General features: G+C 37.0%; 1 protein-coding gene across 1 annotated transcript in view; it reads left to right on the forward strand.

The window, feature by feature from the left end:
* Nucleotides 1-504: 504 nt before the first annotated feature.
* TENM4 (teneurin transmembrane protein 4) overlaps nucleotides 505-15,737 on the forward strand; it is a 3,057,282-nt gene continuing 3,042,049 nt past the window's right edge. The window contains exon 1 of the mRNA XM_032296006.1: nucleotides 505-789. The gene's annotated coding sequence lies outside the window, so the exon portion shown is untranslated. The remainder of the gene's footprint in view (nucleotides 790-15,737) is intronic.

Here is a 15,737-nt window from a genome sequence, read left to right on the forward strand (position 1 = left end):
TGGGAAGCAGTTTATTAGCCTAACTCATCATAATTTGATTGTTATAAGTTCAAGTCTGCATCTGACAGATCTCTGGAATAAGTGTTTTGAATTGGCTTCTAGGTAAGATTTCATCCTGCCTGGCGAAACAACTTGAAAAGTTTTAACTTAGGGGCTCATCAATTAGACTTTGTGTTCAAGACATCAGGGCTGAAAGAGAAAAAAATATCAATTCTAAATATAAAATGTTGCACAGAGATATCTTTTAAAAAAATTTCGGTGCCCCTGGGGGAAGCACTTGTCTCTATCTGAGGCTGATCCAATCTCTTTTATTTGATTGATTGTTGAATCTATTGATGAGTGAGCAGTTCAGCCAGATTCCCCAGCAGCAAGGTCAGTGGACTGTGATTCCTCAGCGGGGAGGCTGGGGTCTGCGTGGAGGAGACTCCTCCTGGCACAAGCATTTTGAGTATGCAGAACACATCGGCACAGCCTAGAGCTGGCAGTTAGTGTACGCGCGGCACACACACACACACACACACACACACACACACGCACACCAGTGCTTTCCCCTCAAGTGAGACAGCATTACCAACTGCAGTCCCAGCTTCCTCTGCTGAGGTGCAAGCTGCCACTGCCTGATTTGTTGGAGGAGCGCTGGAGTCCAGCATCTGAGGGACCCGGTAACACGCAGCTGTCACAGCTAGTGGCAGACAGCCACTTCTTCCCAGCTGCTTCGCCAGCCCCGGGAAGAGGGCACCCTCTTCCAAAAGCCAGCCTGCCTGGGGAGGAGGTTGCTCCACACTGAAGGTAAGACTGCTTCCCAGTCGCTTTCTCTCCCAATGTGCCAGCTACCTCACTCTCCACTTTCAGGTAGGCTCTGGCCATGTTTTGTTTTAGGTATGGGAAAACCTTCTCAATCACAGCATTTACTTTAACTGAGAAAGTCTTTTTTTTTTTTTTTTTTTTTTTTGCTCAAGAAGCAGAACAGTAAAGGCTTGATAGTTTAGCAGGGATTCTTCTGATTAAAGAAGTTTTAGTGCAGATAGTAACTCTACTTCTTTCTCCCAACCCTTGGAAATATTCTGCAGATAATGAGACAGCCTCATTTTGTGATTCATAGGCAACTTCACATTTAGCATAAGTGTGCGCCTCTAACCTTTTCAGTTAGTTGACAATTGTTATGCAACTCTGCATGTGTAATTTAAAGACCTTTAAATGCTCTTTCTCTGCTGGGAAAAACATACGTCAGTCTTGTAAAATAAAAGCCGAGTGATGGGAGCTGTGGATTCAAACTCTTCTTTGGCATTTGACATTCAGTGATATAGACAGGAGTGAAAGTTGCTGAATCACAGAAGTTTAATATTCATGCAAATTGCTGTATTTGTCAAGGAAAGCTAGGAATCAAATGTCTTTTCATCTTTCTGAGCCCTTATACATACATGGATGATGTGGATTTGAAGAGGGGAATTTGTTTGATGCAATTCACCCTGTTGTCGAGAGGTGGGTAAAGTGATTAATTGACATTGCAATAATTAATTGGAGGGAATTTCTTCGCTAAAGTGAGCTAGAATCTAGTTGTGAATTTAGAGGTTTCTTAGTTAACAGATGTATATTTAAAAAAAAAAAAAACTCCAAACAAAACTATAGCTCATTGATTTGAGTCTCCTTGTTTTAGTGATGTTAATCCAAATAAATTATCACCCCTCATATTCCTTGACTGTATATACTTTCTTAGCCAATTCCAAAGAGTTAATAAAGAAAAATTTCAATGACTTGTTAATATCTTCACCCTTTAATATTCATTTTAATTGTTTTATAGACATAATTTCACAGGAAGTTTTATAAGAGATTGATAACCATAATTTATCCAATTGAGCTGAAATGATCATAAAGAAAATGCTGTTTAGAAGATGAGTACTAAACACAAGTCAGGCTCATGGTGCCTCTGGGCTATCTCAGAATTCAGCACCAAAAGTAAAGTTGTGGTAAGCAGAAAATTAATCAGAAGACACAGTTTTTGTGACTGTTTTTACAAGCATCAATTTGTATGTGTAGTACACTTTTTAAAAAATTAGTCTCTTTTCATTACTCTTCTGGGAAGTGCCTCTAAGGTACGGCACGGTGTCTTGAGGTGGATAACCTCAGTTCTGATGGAGGAGCATGGGACACAACTTTTGGGCACATCTAGGTTTACGGTTAAAAGACAAGTTATCACCTGGGATCGGGAGTTTCTAGCTCAAACATCCAGGTGCTTTATCTGATAACTTTAGGGACCTACCCTTTGAGTATAAAGACCATGTACACAGGTTGTCTGCTGCCTCTTTAGAAGGTAGCAGAAAGAAAGAAGAATTACCTTCTTCACTTGTCATTAATGTTTAATGCAAGTTATTCCTCTGCAGCATCCAATAGTGACTATCAGTCTGTAACAAATATTTAATATGTATTGTCTGGTATTGCCTTTAGCTCCCATAATATTTGTAGTTTCTACATTGGATATTCATAAAGTAATTTGAAAAAACAGATTCTCTGCTACACAGCAACAAACACACAAAAGGAGCACAACTTTACTTTTTGTTACTTCACACTTTGATTCATAGTCAAACTTGCAATAGACCTGATTACATTACTATCTCCGAGGTGCTGTGGCAGCTGAAGGCTCAGCTGATACAGCTTCTAGTAAAATAAAGAGATCACAAGGAGCAAAGGAAATAGCATGTAATTCTTTTTCTCATATTATGTGGATGGTGTGCACTTGGAGTGGAACCTTGGAGAGAGAGAGGATATTCTTTTTGTTTATATTTTGCCAAATATGTCCAACTCAGCCAGCAACCTAAAAGATCCAGAGATGTAATCTTAACTAGGCCTGCTGTGGAAGTGAAACGTAATTTAATTAAGCTGTTGGGCTAGCTTTCTCCTTCCTGGACTCCTCCACTCACCTTTCTCCCCAGGTAAGCAGATTTGTGAGTTAGGTTAAAGAGCTAGCCAATTACTTGCACATTATGGATCGCCATTCAAAGCTGTCTTTTCTGAAAGGAAATCAATTTCATTTTGCTTACAGCCAGAGGTGATGATTCTTCTGTCATTGTTCTGGCTTCTAGTCACCAGCCGTCTTGGTTTTTACACAATTTTGCTCCTCCTACATCTGATAACCTTTCCTGGTAGCTTGGTGAATTGGTGTTTTGAGAAGTTTTAAAAATAAAGTTAATGAATAGATACTACGGATTAAGCCAAAGAAATGGATTATCAATAGTGTTCAGTGATGTTGGGTCACATACCTTTCAGTTCTTACCAATCTGAGGTGTAGGACTGATGGTGCAGTCCATAGGCATTTCTGCATATACATGGTGATGTTGCAGACCCATGCTGACTAATGCAAAAAGAAGGGAAGAAAAAAAAAAGGGGGGGGGAAACCTATAAGCTTTTGTGTAATGCAAACAAGCGCAGAATACCAAGGAAACCATGTAGTTATACTCTTAAGCTGATTTTCTCCAAATTACCTTGGATTATACACTAGCTCTGACAATGGCACATTGCATGCACCCTTCAGGGCTGCATTGAGTGATAGCTGTAAATTAGGATGGAAAGAAGAAAATGCTCTGCAGTTTCAATATTGAAGAGAATTAGGATCCAGATGGTAAGGCTTTTTATAGCAATACATTGGATAATGTTACAAGATTCTATGGTTACTGCCCTATTATATTTTATCTAGTAAAATGCTGTGTGGGGAAGGGGTTCATTACTAAGAGCCATTTTGCTAACCTAGAAAAGCGAACTTCCTATCCATGTTACATTTTTCAACTTTGCTGGCTTATTTTTCTTCCCTTTTCCTTATTTTTTTCCATTCTAATTCCAAACTCAATCAAAATTATACAACATGATTTATTGTTTTATTTCAAAGTTGCTTTCTTTTTTCTCTCAGTAACTTTTTACCCCTGCGTATCTCTGTCTCACGTTATGATGCATTTGAGAAGTCCATGAAACAGTTTGGACTTGGACACAGAATGGTTACTAGACAAGTTTCCATCTGGTTTTAAATGTCTCTAGTCTAAAACCACCTCATTTATCCTGTCTCTGTAAGACAGTTCTCTCCTTTACTTTTTTAGAAAGGATCTCGCTCTGTCTCCCAGGCTGCTGATGTAATCTTAGCTGTAGCTCAGGTATTTCCTTGTTCAAGACTTCAGGTTTGCTCTGAAAGAATTATTTTCTTCTTTCAATACCCTCTAGTGAGAATTTTATGATCTCCAGTCTCTGGGGCCACAGCGGCATCTCTGCTCAGGCATAGGTATAGAAAGTGAGCCACCTGGTGGTTAAGAAGAGTAATTCTTATATTCTTAACCCCAAGTTGAGAGCAAGGAGGAACATTGTTAATTTTCTGTTACATTGCAAAGGGATGTTTGATTTTATTAAAATGTCCTTTAATGTTACTTTTTTTGTTTGTTTTTCACATCAATTGTTAGGTTACAAATACAAATTCCTTCACTCTATACTTCATTTTCTAATTTGATATGACCTATCTCTTTCACCTCGTTTGTTTCTTGTGTATACACATTGTGATAAGCACATTTATGTTGTTATTATTATGTATTTAATAATAAATATTTGCACACATTTTTATACATACTAGTGTATCAAGGTACTTCAGTGAAGAAAGCACTTCAAAAATAAAGCAATGAAATTACATGTTTTCCACTGGGTATTAATGCTGCATTTTGAATAGCTTAAATATAAAACTAGTTTACTGTATTTGCATATTTGTACTTGAAAACACATACAAAAATAAAACAAAATAAAACCATGTGTGTGTATGCCTTTGTTCTTAATCAAATTATAGATATTAGGCATCATTTCCCATGTATTTTTAAGACTCTAATCTAGCTAACCAATTACCAAGGCTAGAGTAGCCCTTGTCTTACTTTCCTTATACTTTTAAGTATACCTATCTTTCTGTGCAGGGAGTTAGAATTGACTTTCATATAGGAGGCATGTCTCTTGGCTGAAAACAACTCTTTGGAAGTACAGGTGTTAAAGGTCTTTGGGAACTGGAGTTCTCTAAATATATATAGTAAGTATAAAGGTACTGTGCAAATAAAGGACACAATTATTTCTGGGTTTTTTTCCCCCCAATTTAGGAGACTTGGTTGCAGATGGGGTAGATCCCATTAAACTAGAATTGGTTTTAATTGCATTTTACTTGGATCAAAAGAAAATAAAAGACAAAGCCAGGTGTGGTGGCTCATGCCTGTAATCCGAGCACTTTGGGAGGCCCAGACAGGCAGATCACCTGAGGTTCAGGAGTTTTAAGATAAGCCTGGCAAACGTGGTAAAACCCTGTCTCTATTAAAAAAAAAAAAAAAAAAAAAAAAAAAAAACCTTAGCTGGATGCAGTGGCAGGTGCCTGTAATTTCACTACTCAGGAGGGTGCATCAGGAGAATCTCTTGCACCTGGGATGCAGAGGTTGCCGCGAGCTGAAACCATGTTGCTGCACTCCAGCCTGGGTGACAGAGCGAGACTCTTCCTCAAAAGGAAAAGAAAAGGTAAAGTTGATATGCTGAATAATAATATTTCATTAATTCCTTAATTAATGAAATTAATAAGGGCACTATTTAGAGAATATTACTGGCTAGAATCACATGGGCAGATTCATTCTCTAAGTCTAAAATTATCTCTGTCTCTAGACAGCCTCTTCTTATCCATATTGTTCTTCAACTTCTGGGGAGTCATTCTGTGTAAACTAGTAATTCACTGTGCATTCTTTAAAAAAACAGCAGAAAGTTTATGTTTTGAAATCATTGTATTCATGTGAGCTATCTATAGCTTGAAGTATGAATACAAACAGAAATTAATAATCTCTAGACTGGGTGTGCTGTTTCATGTCTGCAATCCCAGACCTTTGGGAGACCCAGGCAGGAACATCGCTTGAGGCCAGGTGTTTGAGACCAGCCTGGCAACATAGTGAGACCCCCCACTCTACAAAAACATAAAAATGAATATAATTAGCCAGGAGTGGTGTAACAGGCATGCAGTCCCAGCTAGTCTACAATGGCAGGAGGATCCATGTGCCCAGGGGTTTGAGATTGCAGTGAGCTCTGATGGTGCCACTGCACTCCAGCCTGGGCGAGAAAGCAAGATCTGGTCTCTGAAAACATAAACAAACAAATAATTCAATAATAATAATTCCTTATTTAACCTCAGGGAATTATTATGTAATGTTCCACTTGTTTGAGATTTAAATAGTGAAAATAAGCTCAAATGTCTTGTTCTGTTTGTTGCCAGTAGAGTAGAGTCAGGTATAATAAAACTGTTCTACTGGCCATTTAAGGGCCAGCTCCCATGTCACTGTGAGGAAAGATAAAGAGACTAATAAAATAGTTTTAATATATCAGGTAATAACCTTGAATATTCAAATATTTAGAAAATTATCACTAAAATGGTGGCTGCTTTCAAAATTATTAAAATGTGTATGAATTTTTACTTGAGATTTTACCTATGCATGTCAGCGATGGGAAATACAATCTTGTCTGGAAATTTGGCTTGACTTTCACAAGCCAGTGTCTCTTTCCTTGCAAGTCTCTAAATTAAAACAGTTAGATGGGTTTGCTAGATGCACACAGATGTGTAATCATTTTAATACATTACAAGCTGATGGCCAGTAAGCAACAAAATTATTCAATCATAAAAAATAGAGGGTAAAGGAACACAAAATTCTTTATTTCACATGAGTTTAGGATATGAAACATTGCAAGAAAAGCAACATCCCCCTGCTGGTCTCTCTTCCTCCTCTCCTCTTGTCCCCTCTCCTTCCTCCCCCTTTTCTCTTTTGGTTCCCCCTACCAATTCAGCATAAGTATTTAGCCCATCCCCATTTTCCTTTTAAGGCTGTAAAAATCCTCAGTCAACATTCACTCTGAATTGTGATGCATTCGGTAGTTAATTATTTTCCACAATGTCCTTTAAATGTATGCAAATTAGACTTTTGATGAACTGGAATGTTTTACAGACTCTCTGCATAAATCACACAAGGTTTAAAAAAACAACCTGTTTAAGGAGTGGAATATTTTTGGACCTTCATTTGCTGCAGTGACTGAGGACATCTCAGCGCTGCTGCCTTCAAGTATATTTCTTCAGAGGCAACCTTCACACTTTTCAGAAAGACATATTCCTAAGTTCATTTCTAGCTTTGAAGAAAGCATATCTGCTTAGTATACGTGTTGATTGAGCTGTGAATGGGCAGGGGTAGCAATATGAAATTTTCTGTTTTCTACATTCAATTTCCAAAGTATTGTTAATTTATGAATTTACTTATGCATTTGCTTTTATCATGGTATTTATTACTATCATCATTATTATTTAAATAGAAGCAATAATTTATAAAACCATCCGACTCTTTTTTCTATAAAATAGTACAAAACAAAGCATTCTTGAAGTGATCATAACTTGTCTTACTGAACACTCAGGTAATTGGATAGTGTTTAATCATTCTAAATAATGTGCCATTTAGAAAAACTCAAATGGTTTTCTTTTATTTAGATGAAATCTTACCGTCTGTAGCAATACAGATTTGATTGGCATACTTTTTATGTATTATTTTTTCACATATCAGCTACAATTTGTTACAGGAAAGGGGTCCCGATCCAGACCCCAAGAGAGGGTCCTTGGACCTTGCGCAACAAAGAATTGAGTGCAAGTCTGCAGTGCAAAGTAAAAGCAAGTTTATTAAGAAAGTAAAGGAATAAAAGAATGAGTACTCACACAGAGCAGCCCCAAGGGCTGCTGGTTGCCCATTTTTATGGTTATTTCTTAACGATGTGCTAAACAAGGGGTGGTTATTCATGAGTCCCCTTTTTAAACCATGTAGGATAACTTCTGATATTGCCACGGCATTTGTAAACTATCATGGTGCTGGTGAGAGTACAGCAGTGAGGACCACCAGAGGTCACTCTTGTTGCCATTTTGGTTTTGGTGGGTTTTGGCTGACTCCTTTACTGCTACCTGTTTTATCAGAAGGTCTTTATGACCAGTATTTTGTGCTGACCTCCTGTCATATCCTGTGACTTAGAATTCCTTAACCATCTGGGAATGCAGCCTGGTAGGTTTTAGCCTCATTTTACCCAGCTCCTATTTAAGATGGAATTGCTTTGGTTCAAACACCTCTGACATTTCTCCCCGCCTTTTTATAAGAGAACCCTTAATTATAGGGGCTGTGGAAAGATGAAGATCCATCTTCTGTAACTTCTTCAGGCTGAATAGGGACAATGATATTTCTCTCTAAGTATGAGAACCTTTTGCATTCAGAGTAGAGAGGAGCTCAGTCAGAAGGCATTAATATGGTAAGACCTGTTTATAACTCTTGAGTTTTGACAAAAGATGGCATTTGGAAGATTAATAAGTGTATAATTTAAGAAACCGTTCAGTAAGCTTCTCCTGTATTCCTACACAAAGAGTATAACAGCAATATATTCCACAAGAGTAAAGCAAAATAGGTAAAGTAATTAAAAAGTAAACTGAATTAGAAGGCTTTTTATGAACTGGGCAACTGTCAGAACTAAGCTGATATGGGCTTGTTAGCTGATTGCAATGTGCTTAGAAATAGAATACTGATTTAGATATTTCTATTACCTATCCCTCCGGTTCTGAGCTCCAGTCAGAGATCACTGATTGATTCACAGGAATCATTAGGGTTAGCCTAAATTGCAGAAACAAACTGAAAAACCACTAATGAGACTAGATTTTAATAACAAGTGTACCAAAGTTCTCAAAACATAATACTTCATTTACCAGTTTCCCATTTTAACTAAACATAAATCATGGTAGGACTGATTTGTTTTATTATACATGGCCTGATTATTTGTATAAAGTGCAGCAATAATAATTATTTTTCACGCAGGCTCTTTTTAAATTGGCTTTCACAGAACTCTATTCCATAGAAGAAATTTTAGATAAGACTTTTTTAAAGCTGAGCCCAGCCATGGGTTTCTACCCTTAAATACTTATGAATTGGGTAAATTTCTTTCTTCTTGAGGTCCCAGAACTTACAGCTTTTGGACCTGTTAGAAAGTGGCATTCTTTACTTGCCACAGGTCAGAAACCCTCTACAGGGACTGTTGTAGGCTAGATATAAGACCATTTCGCCAAAGGGCTTTTATTGGCTCTACAAGTCAAGTTTGATTCCTTAAGGAAAACATACCATTCCAGTCAAAGCCTTGTTAAAATAACCAATTTCTGATTACAGAAATTGTGTACTGTTACAAAAGAAAACAGATTCTTATTGCACTTATGCAAATAGCTATACTGCCTTAAGAATACTCACTCCAAATTCTGGAGAAATCAAGTAGAAAGAAATAAATATGCTCTAAATGTTGTTCATAGGAGTACACTTAACTGTTAAAAACTGTAAATAGCTCAAAAAAATTTCCTTGACTATAAAAAAAAACAAAACAAAGGATTAGCAATGTTTTAAGCAAAGCTAAAAGGATTAGACTTTTTCAGTTTAATCCATGTAGGTCACTTTTGTTTGATAGTTATGAACATTTCAATTCTTTATGAGAGTTTTGAAAGTTTTTTCCTCTATTCTGATGTCACAATTTCCAAAGTCATCCAAAAAGTTGTATTTAAGAACACCTGTTAGAGTTCTATAATTGATTATAAACCACCTTCTAAAGAGGATTAAACAAGACTACAATTGTCTGTGGATGATAAAAAGTTTTAGGACAGTCACTATTAAAGCCACAATTGCTAAGGAAATTTGTTTATTTCTGTGGGACACAAAATTTTATATAACAATTATAAATATTAATAACATACACTAAGTTATATTAGAATTATAGGAGTTTCCTATAACTTTGGAACATATACCAATAACACATTTATACAAATATAGCCCAAAGAAAGCACAAGACTATTTCACATTGTATAATGCCTGTAGTATGACTCATACCAAATAAGCCACATTTTACCTTTATGTTAACGTATTATTAATGTTAAACCCAATTTTTGATAAAATCATATAGACATATTAACCCAATTGTAATGTTTAACCATAATGTAAGATTCTTATCAACCTTTTTTAACCCTTTACTTTGTGTGTGTGTGAAAGATTAGATTGGTGCTTTAAGAAAAACCTGTTGTGCTTTTATTCCAATGTTTAATGTACAAAAAAACTGAATAATATTCCTTTAATTTTAGCCAATGTCCACACACAGACTTTATTTTACAATTGATTTTCTATAAACCTTCCACAACTGTTTAAGCCTTTAGCTTTATTCTGTTTAATTTTAAACAATTTTTAACCCTTTAGACAAAAAAAATTACATTCTCATGTCTTCTGATACTCTTTTACCAAAAGTACTTTCTACTTTCCTTACACATCTTACATGTAAAATTGATTCTTTAATAATCTTAATTACATGTTACAATGTTAACTTTTAGCGACTTTTACTTTTGCTGAAAACCTTGGTAAGTAAGGGATTTTATGTACTAAATGTGGAGTGTAGCCTATGACATACCAGACAGAAGTGCAGATAAGGACGGACTCTCCAATATAGCTAGGGGTGCAGCTAACTTCACATGTCCCCAGGTCTAATTTATTGAAGCAGGCAAGTTGTACAGTAATAACCATACTGGCATTTTATGAAGCATTTAGGAGGTCTAATGACCTTTGAATTGTACAACATTTCTTGCATAAATTCCCTTTCACAGATCCTTTCATCACATACACAGACCATCTGAGACATTTTTGGACTTTTTGACTTGCCCTAAGCATTCCTTCTTTTAAACAAGCAGTCATTTTATTTTAGGAGAAAAATTTACCATACAAGATCTTTTCTTATGTAAAATCTCTTTCTTTATAATTTTCTTTGTATAGCTAGGGGGCATGGCTAATTCCACATGTCCACAGGCCCTATCTAGAATCTAATAGCTTTAAAATAGGTAAATTGAGCAATTTTTAAAAGCCAAAGAAACAGTTTAACCTTAAAGTATTCAGCAAATTTGATATTTGACCTTAATTTAGAACAAATGTCCACATTTTAAAGACATTTTATTTTAACAATAATTTTTAAAACTGCCTTTATTTCCAAAAGATTACTAAAGTCATGTGAACAAAAAGGCATTAAAGTTTCTATTTTTCTGGCAAAATATTTGATTTCAACACATATTTTTAAGCCAATTAATTAGAGCTCTTTTATATATAAATATACAACACATATAAATACACAGACAGAAGATTCAACACTTGTAAGATTTTCATTTTCCAGTTTCTTGATGGGGTTATTTTCTTCAGGGTGGAGCCCTTGGAGAAACAGGGCTGGGAAAGCATGCCTTTCTAGGGCCAAATAAGCAGCAAATAAGCAGCTGAAGGCAAAGACAGAGCCCTAACATTAAGGTTGCCATTTACACTGGTTCTTGGATCCCCAGAGGAGGGAAATACTACAGCAGAAGACAGTGCCGTGCTTTTACTTTGCATTTCATTGCAAGGCAACTTAAAGTCAATCAGCCCATTTTGTAATCAGCCCATCACTCATGGGAGTTTCATCTCCCAGTTGGGTTGGGGATGTTTTCTTACCTTCCAAGAGGCCAAGAGCATGCTTCTTTGATCCAAGTGTGCAAAGAGTCAAGTATTCCCTCCATAACTACTATTAGCCATCCCTTAAAGTATATTTCCTATCTAGTTATTACACACTAAATCTCTTTTATAATGCAAAGTGATTTCTGATACCCCCAAAACTCAAAACAATCAGATAACATAATGCAAAACAGAAAAGAGCTTTTGATTTTGAGAGGGATCTATTTACTTTTAATCTCTGGTGTTTCATATTGAAAACAGAGGTTTTTCCCAAAACGGGATCTGTGGCACCTCCTCTGTTTTCCCAAGCAGTCCCAGACTACCAGAAGTTATCTTAGGGCCTCCCATGTGTGTATTAAGAGTGGCAAGACAAAAAAAAAAAAGGAGAAAAAATATTTTAGTTGATTGAGAAAAAAAAATTTTTCCAGAAAAACAAGTTCTAAGAAGAGAAAAACATAAAGGACTTTTGAATATATCTATAGCTTGTTTATCCACCTTTAATTAAGCTGACTTTAGCCATAGTGCTTTTTTAAAAAGAAATTCTTCCCGATCTCTTATTACCCGATTTTAGCTATGCCACGCAGCTACTATTTCTAGCTTCTGAACTTAAAATTTGAGACAGTCCACAGAGGAGAAAAGAACAGACAAGGTCACAGATAATAAATGACAAGCCACTTTCTTCTAGGTGGGGAATTGAACCTGGACAACCACTGTGAAAGTGCAAAAAAGTTAGCTACTGAGCTACAGTACAGGGCCATGCTTGTTTCCTTTCCCAGAAAGATTCTAGAGTAGTTAATTTTGAGCTTGCAAAGGCTTTTAACTACCTAATATAAATTTTAGGGCTAACAATGACCATGAACCCTAAAATTCCTGTTCCCTGGATGGTGGAGACCAAGAGAAAGTAATGCCATGTGTTAAAAGGTCAAACTCCCAAGGACATAAAACGAGGTGGAGACTTCATCCAGTTCTTTTGTTTGTTTCAGGGACCCGTAGCCAAGTTTGCTACTGACCAGCTTGCTGGATCATCTTGAAAAGCAAGCTTACAGGTCTTCTAAGCCCGTATTTTATCCTAAAGTATCCCTGGAAACAAAAAAAAAAAAACAAATTCATAGCATAAAACACACCAGCTTAACACTAGCCTGGGAATTTTTTCTTTTTATGCATTAATCAAAACTTTACAGAGGAGATAAACGCTGATTATTTTTTACCATTCATTCAACCATTTGCACAGAGTGAGGCCCAAAATCTGAATGATAAGAAATTCTTACCCTTTAGCTGGCATGCCAGGCTTCTGGGTTTTTATTTCCTGAGCAGCCCCAGTGATCCAGTTTGCTGTACCATTGCCCTAGGGGCCAGGACTTATCATAAAGGAAAATTATTATTTTTTCTTTCCGGCCAGAGCAAAATACGTGTGATAAAGCAGAGACCTTAGCCACTCTGCTTGGCACCCAATATCAAACTGGCAAGACTTAAATTCGCCCCCAGTTGGGCCCGGTTATCTTTAATCCAACCTCGAACTTGGGGTTTCAACACATGGTCTCTGGGCAAGAGGTTGCCCTTAGTTAACAGGAAAGGTAAGAAATGGAAACTAGAGAAGGAAAGCATTGCCTGTAGCAGAGTGGGGATGGCGAAATGATCAGGGAGGCCAGAGAAAGACCCATCCATTGCAGTAACACTGAAAAGTTCAGATGGTTGCTGCTGCTGTCATGAAGGGATTTTTTCCCAGCAATCCTGTTAGCTCTCAAGTTTCCCCTTGTAGGGAAGAAAAACTTCCCCATGTCCCATGATCCTGTACATGCCTAACTCTGTCACCCACAGCCATCAGCAAAGCGTGCAAGGCAAATTAATCCAAAGAGAATAGCAGTTAACATCCCACAGTGCCGAACCTGTTCTTAACCAAGAGGGACTTGACCGAGAGGGGTCTCTAACCCTCCTAAGTTTGGTCTCTAACCCAAGGTCACTGAAACAGCCTTTTATTAAGAGGGGCCTCAAACCCACTCTGTCTTAAAAGAGACTCTAACTCCCCTAAATTTGGACTCCAACCCCTTTCTTTACCGGGGTTCCACACCACTTACCCAAAGTCGTCCAATCAGTGCTTCAGTATATTTCCTTTGCATTGAGGGGTCTCCTCAGTATCTTCCCTTCTGTCGTTCGCCAGAAATGTGTTACAAGACCCCAACACTTACCCAAAGGTAGCCATTGGGTTAGGGTTTCTGCACTATAGTTCCTTCATGGTCACCAGAAATATGTCACAGGGAAGGGGTCCCGATCCAGACCCCAAGAGAGTGTTCTTGGGTCTTATGCAAGAAAGAATTCAGGGTGAGTCTGCAGTGCAAAGTGAAAGCAAGTTTATTAGTAAGTAAAGGAATGAAAGAATGGCTTCTCCATAGACAGAGCAGCCCTGGCTATTCCTTGATGATATGCTAAACAAGGAGTGAATTATTCATGCCTTCTTTTTCTAGACCATATAGGGTAACTTCCTGACATTGCCATGGCATATGTAAACTGTCATGGTGTTGTTGGGAGTGCAGCAGTGAGGACTGCGGCAGGTCATTCTTGTTGCCATTTTGGTTTTGGTGGGTTTTGCCAACTGCTGTGAACTGTTTTATCAGCAAGGTCTTTATGACCTGTATCTTGTGCTGACCTCCTATCTTATCCTGTGACTTAGAATTCCTTAACCATCTGGGAATGCAGCCCAGTAGGTTTCAGCCTCATTTAACCCAGCTCCCATTTAAAATGGAGTTGCTTTGGTTCAGATGCCTCTGACACAATGACCATATCATGTATTCATGGTTTTCTTTAATTTTAGGGTGATGGTTTCCAGTCCATTATTTGTTCTTCTTGGTGACTGAGTTGTGTTTTGTTTTTTTGACCCTCCACTGTTATTTTTGTGAATCCCTTACTATTCTCCTTAAATGTAACAATAACAACAAAACCATATTTCCAATACAAAAAGAAAAATAATATGCTCAATACTTCCTCACATTTTTGATATTTTGCATTACAGTGACTGGATGTAAATTATCTGCTTGGCAAATTCAAATAAGAGTTTGGATTCAATGGGATGTTTCCTGGCAGGCTCAGGCATGCCTGCAGAAGGGTAAAATAGTCATTACACTTGATTCAGAAGATCTGATGTAGGATAACTGAGGAAATACAAAGTATTTAGCTAAAGAATTGAGGGACAAAAAAAGTTAGTTAGTAAAGGAGAACCAGAAAATACGTTACTGCCTTATATACCTATCAATTTCAGTGCGTCTGTTTCCCTTCAGACTCTGTGGGAATGTCATCTTGAGCACAGTAGGAAACTCATATGTTATTCTTTCCGATTTCACTTATCACCTTGCTCACATCATCCAGATTTTCTTAGGCTTATCACAGATTTCATATTTGTGGTCAGTATGACTGATGTGCCTTAGATTTCCAGGATTCCTCCTATTTTTTTCTTCATGGGCAAATTAAGTAGATCTTCCACCACAGCCTTAGGTGAAAAAGAAAAACTATTGAAAACAGCATTAAAACACCTCTCCAATGTAGAGAGACACATTAACCACTCTCATTTACCTTAAAAATATATGAGAATTAGAGAAAAGACAGAGACTTAAGTAACCATGGAGGTATTGACTTGGTTGACATTTCTGAGAAATATTAATTTTCACTGTTTAAAATTCATCATATATGTCCTGTCATATAACTTAGAGGCAAATAATAAACTTTTAATGTATATAGCCGCTCACTATTTACAATGAAGTTTTACAGACATTTTATGTTATATCTTCTCTGTAAATTACTCGAGTTTCACATAGATCAAAGTTATTAAGACCTTCACAATGATACAAATTAGTGACATGATTTTTTAAATAATAACTTTCCAATAACTACCCATGAAGATTTTATGACAGAGTTTGTGAGATGGTGCAGAAAATTTAGTATTTTTAACTAGCGATTCTTATCACATTCACAGAAGATTGGCAAGTACTGAAGTAAATCTTGTGTGTTCCACTGTGATGTGCATGAATAGACATGTGATTTTTAAAATAAATAAAATTCAACTTATTATACCCTGTCTAATAAGACCTTTGCAAATCTTAAGTCTGTGACCTAACTTTACCAGAGTAGTCAGTCAGCCCCATTCTCACCAGTGAATTCAATATGTAAGCCTTCTATGTCACCTGTACTCGCATCTATGAGTTT

The sequence above is a fragment of the Sapajus apella genome, unplaced genomic scaffold, assembly GCF_009761245.1.
Source record: "Sapajus apella isolate SASKATOON/1434 unplaced genomic scaffold, GSC_monkey_1.0 scaffold34, whole genome shotgun sequence".
NCBI lineage: Eukaryota > Metazoa > Chordata > Mammalia > Primates > Cebidae > Sapajus > Sapajus apella.